Source organism: Marmota monax, unplaced genomic scaffold (genome assembly GCF_021218885.2).
Source record: "Marmota monax isolate L192 unplaced genomic scaffold, Marmota_monax_Labrador192_F-V1.1 WCK01_AAM20220418_F8-fsc00061, whole genome shotgun sequence".
In the NCBI taxonomy this organism is placed as follows: Eukaryota; Metazoa; Chordata; class Mammalia; order Rodentia; family Sciuridae; genus Marmota; species Marmota monax.
Genome location: NW_026695230.1, coordinates 9,971,527 through 9,985,645, shown reverse-complemented (window position 1 = coordinate 9,985,645; position 14,119 = coordinate 9,971,527). Strand labels below are relative to the sequence as shown.

Below are 14,119 nucleotides of genomic sequence, written 5' to 3'. Positions count from 1 at the left end.
GCAGTTTATTCCAGGTATCTTCCATTTAAATAAAATATCCCAAATGAAATCTATTATTATGTACCTGAGAGCTTTCAAGTTAAAAACTAACAATGTTTCAAATATCTCAACAAGACATAATTGCCAAATTAGTTTATTATCCTATAACTATTACAATAATTAAAAACTAGGGTACAAACATAAAATAATACAATCTACTTTCCTCCCACAAATACATACTTCATCTGATCAAAACTATACACTAGAAGATATTACTCAGAGTGCATAGCTTAGATGCCAAGTTTTCTAACAGGTCTTAACTTGTACCTGCAAAAGGTTGATGAGTACTCTCTTTTCAGATAAAAATTAAATCGCACACAATGATTTGGGGCCTAAGAGCACCAATATCAAGTTTAGAGTTTGGGGTGGGGGAGTAGGGATACTACATTTGACATACACTAAATGTTACAAAGAGAATTAGAGAAAAACAAGTTCAAAGAACAAAAACTGAATATTATAAAACTGAGAACTAAAGTAAATTTAACTCTTCAGAAATCTGTTTTTGGATAATTTGAAACTTTTATAGGACCTGTTTTTAACCATGCAAGGTAAAATAATAAATTTGAGAAATTTAACGTGACTCAATCATCCCTCTTTTTCCAGACTTACCATGATTTTTTGAAAGTAATATTACTTCATGCCTTCCTATCATATGACTATCTCTGAATAGTTTTGTTATTGTGACTGTAATTTTTCATATTTTAAATTTAGCATGTTTTTGAATTGTATCAATTACAATATTGCTAACTAAATATTTTTAATAGAAGTTCCTTGCCTAACTTCAAGAATATCATGCCTTAGACTTCTCAGAAAATCAGAAGTTTATACTTTCAAAATAAGTTAAAAGTTGCACAATTTAAGTATTGTATAATAAAATACATTTAAACACTAATTTGACATTTTATTTGATTTGATTTTTGAAAATCAGTTAACTTTTTATTCATGCAGAACAATATTGATTTAGTTCATATATATTGTCTGCATTTTGGTTTTGTCATTGAATAAACATACTAACTCTTGAAAAATCTACATTCAGATTTTTTTAAAATAAATAAATCAGAAAAGAGTAAAGACAAGGGCTAGGGATGTGGCTCAAGTGGTAGCGCGCTCGCTGGCATGCGTGGGGCTCTGGGTTCGACACCATATAAAAATAAAAAATAAAGATATTGTGTCCACCTAAAAAACTAAAGTATAAATATTTTTAAAAAAAGAGTAAAGACAATCTCAAAATTACTTATCCCATGTTATTTGAATATATCTTTCAATGTTAACCCAAACTGCAAAAGTTATCAAGAAGCGACTTGATCAAAAAAGAGCAATTTCTTTCTGAATGCTGGACTCCAATAGTCTTAGTAGCTAGGACATGTGGATATGTTTAAGTGACTGTGTAAGAATAAACGATTTCCTTGGAGATGTCCGTTTCATCAAAAATGCAGATACAATAATTCTGATGCCCCCAAAATAGTATCAAATTCGCTTTTCCTACAAAAATTTTGGATTTGGTCCTTGATTTATCAAAACCAGAGGTCTTTGTAAGAGGAGGAGCACTCAAATGGGTGAGTCCACCAAAGTGCTAAAATAAAATAGAAAGTTATAATACTTTATTTGAGCTGATTTTTTATAGGAACCGTATGTATGACTTTCACTTTCTAGAAAGTGGTTTTCTCTTGAACACACATCAGAACCATTCATCATAATATAATTGCAAGTTGTCAGTCAGAGCCGCACCCTTAGCTTTGTGGCAAACCGCCAACACATCTGTCAGAAGCACTCATAAGCTTCCGTGTGTTATTGTAATCCTCTACAAAGAGAACAAGCCCATTCACCGATTTCACATTTTCCAAATGAAACAATGACTTGCTTAAAATCCCAAATGAAATTGTTTTGTTTCCCTATAGACCCTGAGCTACTTTTCTCACCAAGTGACTGATCAGACCAATATTGAAAGGGGATCATGTATCTTCTATAAAATTGAGTTCTTTATGTTGTGGATATGCATGTTTAAAACCAAGGAGAGGTGTTGAGGGCGCACGTGTGTGTGTGTGTGTGTGTGTATCTCATCCATTCTTAATTGCCTAAAAGACTGCATTAACATATTATTTCAATAAGTTCCTTTTCCTTAACTGCATTTCTATCATCCAAACACTACATATTGATAGAAACCAAATCCATTTTCAGTTATAGCAAAAGGTACTCTGAAATTATAGCAAGTCAGTTCAATTATCATTGATTCAGATGATCCCTACAATTCAAAAGTATCAGCTCCCAACTTTAGTAGCAGAGAGAAAATAAGATAAAAGTACTTTTCACTACCATCTAATAAGAGTTAAACAAAGACAGCTCTTTTATTCCCTCAATATTTGACTTTCCAAAGAAGTTTCCAAGTATCAAAGTCTAAATAGCAACAGGATAAACATCTTGTTGCAAAAAAAAAAAAAAAATAGATCCAAGATGCCAAATGTTGACAAATCATAATTCTTTTTTTTTTTTTTTTTTTGGTAGCAGGGATTGAACCCAGAGGCCCCTAACCACTCAGCAATATTCAAGCCCCTTCTTTTTATTTTTATTTTTTAAAATATTTTTAACTGTAGATGGACACAATCTTTTATTTATTTATATGTGTGCTGAGGATTAAACCCAGTGCCTTACACGTGTTAGGCAAGTGCTCTACCACTGAGCTACAACCCCAGCCCTCTTTATTTTTTTGGAGACAGGGTCTCACTAAGTTGTTGAGGCTGGTCTCAAACTTGCAATCTTCCTGCTTAAGCCTCCAGAGTCACTGGAATTATAGGCATGTTCCACTGTACCCAGGTAACAATTCATAACTTTTGAAATTGCTTTCAGTTGTAGGTTTTCCACTGCTACCTGAGTATTCTCACTCTCTATGTAGCAGAAACAAGAACTGCTATGCCAAGAAGATTTTTTATGTTTATTTAATTGCAGATTTGAATGAAAGAAATATAAATTACTGGTGCCAAAGATATGAGCCTCTTTTTCCTACAAGATGAGCAACACACACAAACTTATACAATAGATAACATGTGATTTTTTTTCCTATTGTATTTCTCAGACAATATTACAACTTACAAAAATGATATAAACAAATTCTCCAAACACACCATAACTTTATTCTTAGTTATCAATAGCATATATATTTAGTAGGCCCTGCTGTAACTATACTTAGATTCCATATGACTATCTGGTAATAGAATATTGGGTCAGACAAGTGATTTCAATACATTCTATTGTTTAACCTTAATTTAATTTGTTAATTAATAGTAGCAACTAGATGACAGTAACCTCACAAGATCACAACATTTAGAGAGGTTAAGTGACATTCCCAAGGATGTACAACAATAACACAAATTCCGTTTTCCAGATTTCAGAAAAGTCATGTGCATTTTCACTGAGTTATATGCATATGCATACATAAATATAAACATTAACATGTGTGGAAGTTATAAAATATAGAGAAGATTTTTATATAGTATTACATCTATAAGCTTTATATATAAAATATACTGTGTGTAATTATATAGAAAACTTATAGATCCATAATAACTTATCTATATAACTTTCTATATAAAAAATATATTTGTTAATTTTTAAACATATAAATACCTTATGCAAAAAAGGGCACTACACATTAGTAAATATAAGGCATAAAATAATGTTAAGTAATTACAAGAAAAAACTTTCCATAATTTTAAGAGTAATATCATTATATATTTATTTCACAATAAAATATGTAGTTATGAAACACAAATAAAATGCCTAACATCTATACCTTCTATTAAGGTGAGGAGACACAACCAAGTAACTCTTTAACTAAATTTTCTAAGAGGATAATAGAGTATCTGATAAAAGAATAATGAAATCATGCTGGCCAGTCTTTGTTTGAAAGTAGTACAGACATCCATTTGTTTTACTTCTCTTCTATAAACTGCTAGATTTTCTAGAATCAAAGTAAAGTTCATTTTAAAAAATATTTTTACAGCTTACCTATTGCAATGTTGCATAAGGAATGATTGTAGAGTAGGTATTAATACAAGATTTTCATGAATATGGTAACTATCAAACTGACGGGCTATAATTGCTTTTTGCTATCCTTATTTTAAAATTACTATCTTCTAGAAATTAGTTTCCCAGAACAAAAACTGCCTACTATTAAAGTTCTATTGCAAATTTTTTTTTGTCAAAACTCATCATCAAAATGTTCATTTACCTAGAAACTATCTTAATCAATGCTTTATTATAGTAATATTTTGAGAAAGAAGAAAAATTTTGGAAAGTCAAAACAACAAATTCAAATCACCCAACTACAATCTCTAGGTATTATAAACCTTATCCAACAGTAAACAAAGTGTTTGGGTTGATAATATTAAGTAGCATGAATTTTTAAAAAATAATCATAAAATCATATAACTGAATTCCTTATATATTTATAAAGTTCAAAAATAGATGTGGAAACTACTTCGGCGAATGACCACAAGGCAAGAGTATCACTAATTCTTTTTTTTTTTAAATTGCGGTGAGAAAAAATACATTTCCATAATAAGAACCTTTGAGTCCTAGCAGTTTTTTAAGGTCTTTTTTTCACTTTAAAAATACACAATTCATTATTATTAAAACATTAATTTTTATTTTTATTTAGACCATAGCAAAAAAGTAAAAATTCTGAAGTTAAAGAAATTTCAAACTAAATTACCAAAGCATATATATATATATATATATATATATATATATATATATATATATATATACCAAAACACTACATTTTGATAATTCATTACTATTTTACAGGTATTCTTAGGCCACCTTCTTAAAATGAATACTCTTACTACTTGAAGTTTGATTGTATATGCACGCGTATAATTTTCTAATATTTTGGAATGGTACTAAATATAGTTCTAAAAATTACCCATATTAAAATGGTAAAATCAAATTTTTGGATTTATGTACACACACAGAAAGACGGAGAAAGAAAGAGAAGGCTATAATGTATAAACATATATGTATGACTTTGCTTAGGATCAAAATCAAAATAAAAACATTGATTTTGACACCACTCAGTTCATATTAATTGGCAAAATCCAAACCAAATTTCAGGTACTAGATTACTCTACAGTATTTATGCAAGAAACAGGCAATTTTTATTAAACAATTCATAAACAAAAATAAAACAACCTACTTTTTAAAAATAAATTTGACTAAAACTATTAAAATCGAAATACAACATCAAAAACACTGAATGAAATTCTTAAATGATTGTAACAAGAAGTGATGATTTCGTGTTGCACGATAAAAACTGCCCAAGACTAACATGATTAAAAGGTGAAACAATGCATTATTTTGAAATAATTGAAAAAGAGCACCTCTAGACAGTTTAATAGAAAACCATTTTCTTTAAGCCATAATTTACTAAATAGATCAGAAACACACACGCATACATAAACATACAAAAATAATACAAGACCCTTTCTAAAAACACTAAAAATTATTTATGTAGCTTTAACTTTATCTCAATTAAAGCTGATGAAGCACTGCAGAGCTCACTCAAGTAAATGACACAAACAGACCTATAACAAGAATGACTATATTTGCCATATTTTCTTGGTAGACCAAAAAGGAAATTCCATTAAAAGGTGATGGTGTTCTAAAATTATAGCTTTAAAAAATCCTCTAGATCTATGTAATTCTTCTTTAAACAGCAATGATTTAAAATAACTAAAGCATCACCAATCTATTAAAAGGAAGATTTGCTGAAAAATATAAAATATAACCAAGTTCAGATCATAATTATTCACTTCATAAAGCTAACATAATACTGATATTTAAATAATGTGCTTACACTTAATAATGAGATGGAATACTTTTTTTCTTAGGCTAATATTTAACACAAAAAAAGTGTTATGTTCAACAGTAAGATGTTAACTCTAATTACTTAAAACTACTGATACCCCCTCTCTAGAGTCTGCCAAATTGCCTTTGGTATCTACTATAGTAGAGAACTGGGTGTTCATGCTAATAAAATGATCTGATTAATATAGTTACTATATTTATAGTACACAGGTTATTAATTTTTACAGAATTTGGGTTATTTGCTACTGAACATAATTTAATTTATATTGTTTCAGAAATTATTTAAGAATTTGAAAATGCCATTTTTGTTTGTCAATAGGCAAAAATGTTTGCTAAAAGAGTATTCAGACAGAACACAAACAAAACTTGTTTTAACTGTATCTACTTCTATAAATATTTTCAAATTTAGGCACTTCAAAGCCATTTGGTTTCTCCTGTACTCTCTGTTCTATATTCCCCTCTTTATTCATACTTCTATTATAGAATTTACCATTTTATATTAATACAACTCTTTATATTCACTCACCCAACATATTTATTGATTATCTCCTATGTCTCAGGCAATATGCTAGTCTCTGGAAAGACAAAAGTGAATTAAATCAATAAGGTGCCCACCCTGGTTGAGCTTCAGTTTAGTAAGGAATACAGGCACATAACTAGGAAATTACAAATTGTTAGAAGTACTACGGTAGGGAAAGAATTGTTGCTCTAGAAATTCATGTGCATTGGTCTGCCCCACATCCATACTAAACCTACCTACAACCATTTCCCTTGTGCTTCTCTTCTGTAGTATTTTATTCAAATTTTAGTTCCACATACTAATCTCAGTGCTTACTTAATTTTTTGAATATTTTGATTATTTTTCAAAAACAATGAAATATGTTGTCTTAAACTCTATAAACACCCTCTTACATCTTTTAATTATGACTATTACATAGCCCATATACCTAAAAAAATAGCTAGTACACAATGCAATTGAAAATTAGATTATAAAGCATAATTTGTTATGTGAAGCAAGCTATTTCCAGGTTTGTTTGGGAGGATAAGTGCAGCCAAGTGAAGTTAACTCGACCATAAATGAAATATACCAGCCAGTTTTCTTTTATTAAACATGAGAAACAAAATTAATAACATTAACTAGACTACAACAAACATAGAAATAATTAACTGGAATTTTATAGTTACCTGATATAAAATAATAATTATAAAAAAATAATATCCAAAAAGAAATTTTAAAATGTAGAGTGTTCAACTTCCCAGCGCCTGGCACTGTACCTGATATGCAATCTGATATGCTCAGTAAATATTCATGAGCAAATGAATGACCAAATCACGAAGTTTTCTATACATTCCATCATTCTGTATCATATTATGATGATAAAGACTTGTTGATATCTCTGAGATGCTGCCTGAACCTGAATCAATAAAAAGTTATTCAATTATATTATCTATACTAATCTACTAAAGTTTTTGTAAATATTTTCAATAGGCATGGAAAAAAATTAGTTTTCTAATGAACTCCCCAAAATCATGTCCATTTGCTTGAATTTTTCATTTTTAGAGTTTCTCAAATAAATAAAATGTTGGTGTAAAAAGAATAACATATATCAATTTCTGTTATATGCCTTGTAAAATGACAAGATATACTGTTTCAAGGTAAAAATACAAATTCAAGCAAGTGGGCTTATTGAAATAAGGTTAACATAATAGTTTTTAAATCCAGATAATGTGAATGACCAGTCATTGTCATATTTGGTGCTTCTGAAGAGTATTTCCTTCTTTCACAAGAGGATACCTTTCACAAACTTCCAGGGTCCACAAGGATTTTCCAAATGAAGTGCTAGATAAAAGCATCTCAGTATACACTGGGATCAATGAAGCTTGACCTAATGATGAAGCAATCACAGACACAAAATTCTAATGAAGTTTTAATCACCATTATGACTTTCCAACAGGCACACCTGACAGCAAGAAATTGTTAGTGTATACCAAGAAGAACAGGAATACTTCAGGACATCCCTATAACCCAAATACAAGTCTAAAATCCTTAACTAAAATATTACTATAATATTTTATAATATTAACTAAAATATTGCTTAACTGATTACCAGTCTCTTCAGGAAGTATTTATTAGTCACATGAATGATTATGCATAGTGCTGCCTTATAAAAAAGAAATGCTAGCAGGCATACACTAAGAAATTACACAATGCTTTTATTATACTCTTCCTATTATGTGTGCCTTGTACCTATTTTGATCTTTCAATTACTATAGCCTCATGTTCATTTTTGGCATAAAAATTCATGTATTTTAAATAATGGTGGCATAAATTTGGTCTATTTTATTATTTTCTATATGTTGACATTTTTAATTTACATTTTGAAAATTAAACTTGAATCAAATAAAAAGTGGTGGGGTAGATGAAATATTGGTAATTTTCAAAGTTGGACAATAGGTCCATAAAGGGGTCATTATACCATTCCATCTACTTTTGTGTAGGTTTGAAATTTTTTCTTCAATAAAGGTAATTTTTAACAGAAAAAAAGATTATCATTAAAAATACAAGAAAAATAACAAATCTGACAGTTTTTCAAGAAACATGAAAATATACTTTCTTGTTGATGTTATTTACATGGTCATATAGATAGATCTCTGAAAGTTAAGCTTGTTTCAATAAAATGAATCACACAAGATAGGACAATAACTTATTTGATTAAGTATCTGTAAGAAAGGATACATGCCATATTTACAATCTTTTCCTCTCACTCTCTTGTTTTAATCTTTGTGTCTGTCTCTGTCTCCCTTCTGCCCCACCGACCCCCCACACACACACACTCCAACTAACTACTCCTGCCCTAAAAGAACATCTCACCCTGAAGACAAATTAACAATGGTCAAATAAAGCATAGACCAACTGCATTTATGCAGTCCTAATTAGATGAGTCTGCAATTCAAGTCACTTTGAACAGAGGGCCCCATCACACCCAACTACTCTACCTGGACACCAAACTTATCATGTTGAATGGCAACATAGAGCACACAAAGAATAATCAAGTAAGTATCAAATGACATGAATTTTTACTTCAGTTCCTCATTTACTAGCTGTTGAATACATTAATCTTTAATTCCCTTGCTTCTAGAATAGCATAAGAATAATACCTTCCTTCCTCTCACTCAAACTTTTAAAAAACTTAAATTGTACTTGTGAAAGTCCTTTCAGAACTGTAAACAACTATGTACAATTAGAGCATTATTAATCTAAAAACTAAGAACCAGAGATTTTCCGGTGCATCCCTTTATACAATATAAAGCTTTATATACTTGAGTTCTTACACACAAGTTGATAGCATCTTGAGTATTATCAGGGGCTCCTGAGTTTCCCATTCACTTTAAAATAGTGAGCAGGGAAGAAGAAAGATGTATTGCCAATAAATTTAAAATGTCTTTAAGCTCATGTACATTGGATTTACACTATAAAGAGTAGTGGGGAGGAATAAAATTAAGCTTCCTAATAACTGTGTCTCCTATCTTCATATATACTCTCAGGTTTCATGTTGCCTTTCATACTTCATGGGCATACTGTCTATTCATTCATGAGATTTTACCTGACCAAAAAAAAAAATGTTCAGAGAGGGTGTTAAGAATAGGTAGAAGTCCAGTGCAATTTCCCAAAGGTCCAATGGTCCCTGGGAAAAGTCCTGATTCAGAAGATTGCCTTCCCATCATATCCAATTTCTTCAAATTCTTTTTCAGCTTCAGATTATGCTAAGAGCTAGTCAATCAACATATATGAATTTATAGTTATCCTACCCTTCATTCAATTTCTGTCCACATGGCCTGGTGCACCTGCTTTATGATATGCTTTTCAGACCCATTTTTACCATTCTCAAGTTCACAACAGAATGGTTCATAGGCTTGTGGCTGTTTACATGGACATTTTATTGAGTGTAAGAAAAGTAGTTGTCAGAAGTGGATATAAAAGTGGAGAAAAGAACATATGATCAAAAGCTAAAATGTTCTTCAAATTGAAGAAATGACAAACATTGCTACATTCCTATTTGCCTTTTAGTAAGATATTTCCATTTATTAAGTATTTTAAGAATCATTTATGAGTATGTATTATATGTAAGCCTATATGGGTTTGTCAGTGGTTTACCAGGCAGTGAATTTTCTTAAGAGTTCAGCTGTCAAAAAGTACATCTTTGATTCTCCAGGAGTGCTACATGATGGCTTCATATAGAAGTTATCATTTGTCAAAGAGAAAGTGTTTTATATAATACTTTGTTTCCCAGAAAAAATTCAGAGAGCCAGGATTTTAATTTGTGTTATATTTACTTCTCCTTCTCTATTAAATCATATTCAACATGAATATATCCAATATATACATCTTTACAAATTAAAATAAAAGTTAATTTTTGATTTTGCTTTTTAAAATTCCAACTCACAAATACAAGGGTATTTTAAATCAGATCAAGTATTACAATGAATTCCAAGCACTAAGTATTTGCATATTAATAGACCTAACTGAGAAAAAAATAATAGCAGCACAAAAACAAACTTCAAAATTAAAAAAATTAATTTAACACAAAAATTTCTATTAATTACTTGATAGTTAAAATCAATTATTACTCTCTACTAAAATCAATCACATGAAGTAAGGCTACATTTGTTTTCAGCATTTTTAAACAAAATGAACTAACAGTGATCAGAATAAAATAATTTAATTTCACATAATAGGATTGTGTGAATGGAAATTGAGTTGCAGGGTATGGTACTACATCTGTATATATGAAGTAGCTAACAAGTTTGGCATACTTTGGGGGCTTCTATCTTCTACTCTGAGCATAACTATATTAAGATTTCATCTTTTAAATAGCTAAGGTTTTAATCAGGCAGTAAATAATGTGAATTCGAAAAGAACTAGGATATCTCACTTTTATCTTTTTAATCAAGAGTCAGATTGCTATGCCTAAAGACATTTTCCCTCTTCAACTTAAAGAAATGAACATGTCAGATTAGATAAATCACTAGACAGCTACTAACAAAAAACCCTAGGTGTGCCTCTTAATTTACTAAAACCCAGATGCATCCAAATCAAAGAATAAAAAAGAGCACATAAATGACAAACCCCCTAGAAAACTTTTTGGGTACATTTGGGCTTTTTCAGAGTCTATAAATTCTGTGTCTGACAAACCAATCTTAGATTTAAATCTATATAAGAAATAAAAGCAAAAGCTGATTGGCCCAACAGGAAAAAATTGAATTTATTATAAGCCTAACGTCCAGTTGAATATGATATGATGGTTATGTCCTGAAGAATGCTAATACTCATCTTCAGGGAAGGAACATAATGATGGAAATGGACTTCCTGCATTGCCACAATGGCTCTGCTGGGAGCTGAAACCTAATTAGGGTGATTAGATATAAAGTCTTTTAACAAGCATAATTTTAATAAAGCATAAAACCTGAAATTTCCTACACCTGCAATGATTTGCCATGTTTCAGTTTCAATTGCCACATTCACTGTACTTGTTTCAGTTACTACCTACAGAATGGAACAAGTCAACTCAGATGCACTGCCTCTTACGGTACCAAGAAAGTGCCTCACTCTAGGACCATGAATCTCCACTTCTTCTGACAAACACAACCAAAGCATAAGATCTCTCAAAAATTGGAGTGAAAATATACAGCTCATAATCAAAGAGAAAACAAAACAGCTTTCAAGTTTTCTTAGTTGGTGAATTATTTCCAACTGAAACTTATGAAATCATCCATTTTTATGACACTTTTAATAGTAATATTTGGGATTATTAGCATGATAAACTTCTCACCTATTCATCTTTTACTTTAAAAAATCTGCTCATCTTATGACTAACACCTTGGCATTCAAACAAATACTGTGCTGAGACAGAAAAAAATAAAACCTGTATAAATGACAGAGTGTTCAACCATGAACACATTGTCTTTTATGAATATTATAATCACAGAATCAATAAGCCTACAAAGAAAAAACAGGACACAAAACGTGTTTTGTCATTTCTGACGAAGTTATAAAAACAACAGACATTCAATATGCCAAGTGTTCTTCAATCCTTCATAATCATAGCCTTATTGAAGTGAGGACAAAAAGGGTCTAATTGCATAGGAGCAATCTCAATGTAATAGGTTATACACCCAGGCACTGCTGCACAATACAACAAAAACAACGTTCCCTGTGTATAGCAGAATGTCATCTCTCATTTTCAGGCAATTACCTTCTTTCTTGTCAACAGTTTTAATAACCTCCATCATCTCTAAAAGACTTTTGCTTCAGTTAAATAATTTTCAGCTTTTTAATATGCAAATGTGCTTGTTCATATGCATGGGTGAAGTGGCACTGCTACTTGAAATGTGTCAGTACATTGTGGAGCACCTGCACCTCGGGGAAGCTTGATTTAATTGACACCTAATACTATTCATTATTCCACTTAGTGAGCAACTCCTATTAGTCACCTGTAGGTTTTCCTATAAGCAGTGCTTTGGCCACCAATAAAAATATGAATATTTCTATAAATAGAATGTCCATATTTAGTAAACGGGGTTCACTGCTGTCAGAGCTTTGGGGGGAAAATTGGGGAATGGTATAGAATCAATATTTTTTTCAGTAGGCAATTTATAAACTTCTTCTCATTTTTCTATAGATTTCTACATATAATATGGAGGGAGACTCACAGTGTCTGGTAGACACATGATGCTGTTTTCTTTTACATGGCTCAATAAGTAACATCCTGCTCAATGGAATGAGTAAATAAATAAATAAATGGATGGAAAATATATGGATGACGGATGGATAAATGAATGAATGAATAAACAAACAAACCCACCTTACAAAATATACCATTAGTTTCAGTTTTTTTAAGTCAGTAGGGTGTTCTTAATCCTAATGAGTCCATCCTTAAATGCTATTTAAACTGAGTTCTTTACCATGATTTATGACCTACATTTGCCACAAAGTTAAGAGACAAAAGAAGAATCTGATCAATAAACAGACACTTTTTGATATTATTTTCTGAGGTGAATTTAATGGCTAAGAGAATGCTGCTGTGAGGCATGTAGAAGGATATTTTAAATGACTTCAAAATATCAGCTGAGAGAATTATAACACATATGGGATTTTGTATTTGTTAGTATTAATGTAATAAACATGTACTGCAAATGATTACAATTTAAGTCTATTAGTATTCTTTGCCTTTATGAAAATGGAAGGATTAACAATGAAAAGTATGTTCAGGCTTAGTAATATTGGGGATGCTTCTTTACCACATGGTCTGTGACCTTATTGTCCAGGCCACATTTCTTTCTGGCATTAATGCATTTGTTAGTCCCAGAGGCTTAAACTACAGATGTTTAACATCCTGCTTATGGACAGATCATCTGGAATACGAAGTGAGAAATCTATACTACTTATTAGTATATATTATGAGTGTAACAGAGATTTAATAGCCCATTCAAACAAGATTAGTGAAACCATAGCTCAGGGAAAAAAAAAAAGTATCATCTTAACTGAGATAGATTCTCAAACCTTCGGGGCGAAAAACAAAGAAGAACTGAAAGCATATATTCAGTTGGAATATGTGTGAGGACATCAAAAGAAATTGCCACTAATTAATGCTGTTTATATAGTAGTATAAGAAACATTAATTATATTCTTCAATGTAAACTTAAAGCCTTTTTGTGGAAAGGGGATTTATAAGTAAGGTGGTAATCTGGCTCTTTGGAAAGCTTATCTACAACATACTGAGAGTGATCATAAATCATGTTAATGTCTAGGATCCAAAAAAAAAAAAAAAAAAAGTTGGAGAGGTAATAGTGGGAAAAGACTGAGTTCTCCGTACCTCCAGATCCAATCATTTCTGTGGAATAGGGGCAGGGGAGAGAAAAAAGAAAGCAGTGGTCAACTAGACCTTTGTTGGTATCCCCCAAAATGTAATCTCTAAACTGAAGAATGGCAGCTGGCAGAACAGCTGGTGAATAGGATTAATGTCAGAAGAAAGAAATAAAACTCAACATATGTCCAAGCCTGCGGTGCTGGGACTGAGCATGATTATACCCCGACGGATAGGCTGAATACAGCTGGAAAGTGCCACTGTGCCATGCTTCTCTACCCTACAAGGTCATTGCTAAGAAGTACAGCTAATGTCTGAACAGCAAACTCAACTTTGCCTGAAGAACTCTGTAA

The 14,119-nt window shown here is 31.1% G+C and overlaps 1 protein-coding gene across 46 annotated transcripts in view; it reads right to left on the bottom strand.

Moving 5' to 3' along the window:
• The window catches only part of Sox6 (SRY-box transcription factor 6), a 612,624-nt gene that overhangs the window by 293,584 nt on the left and 304,921 nt on the right, over positions 1-14,119 (bottom strand). The gene's annotated exons all lie outside the window — the stretch shown is intronic.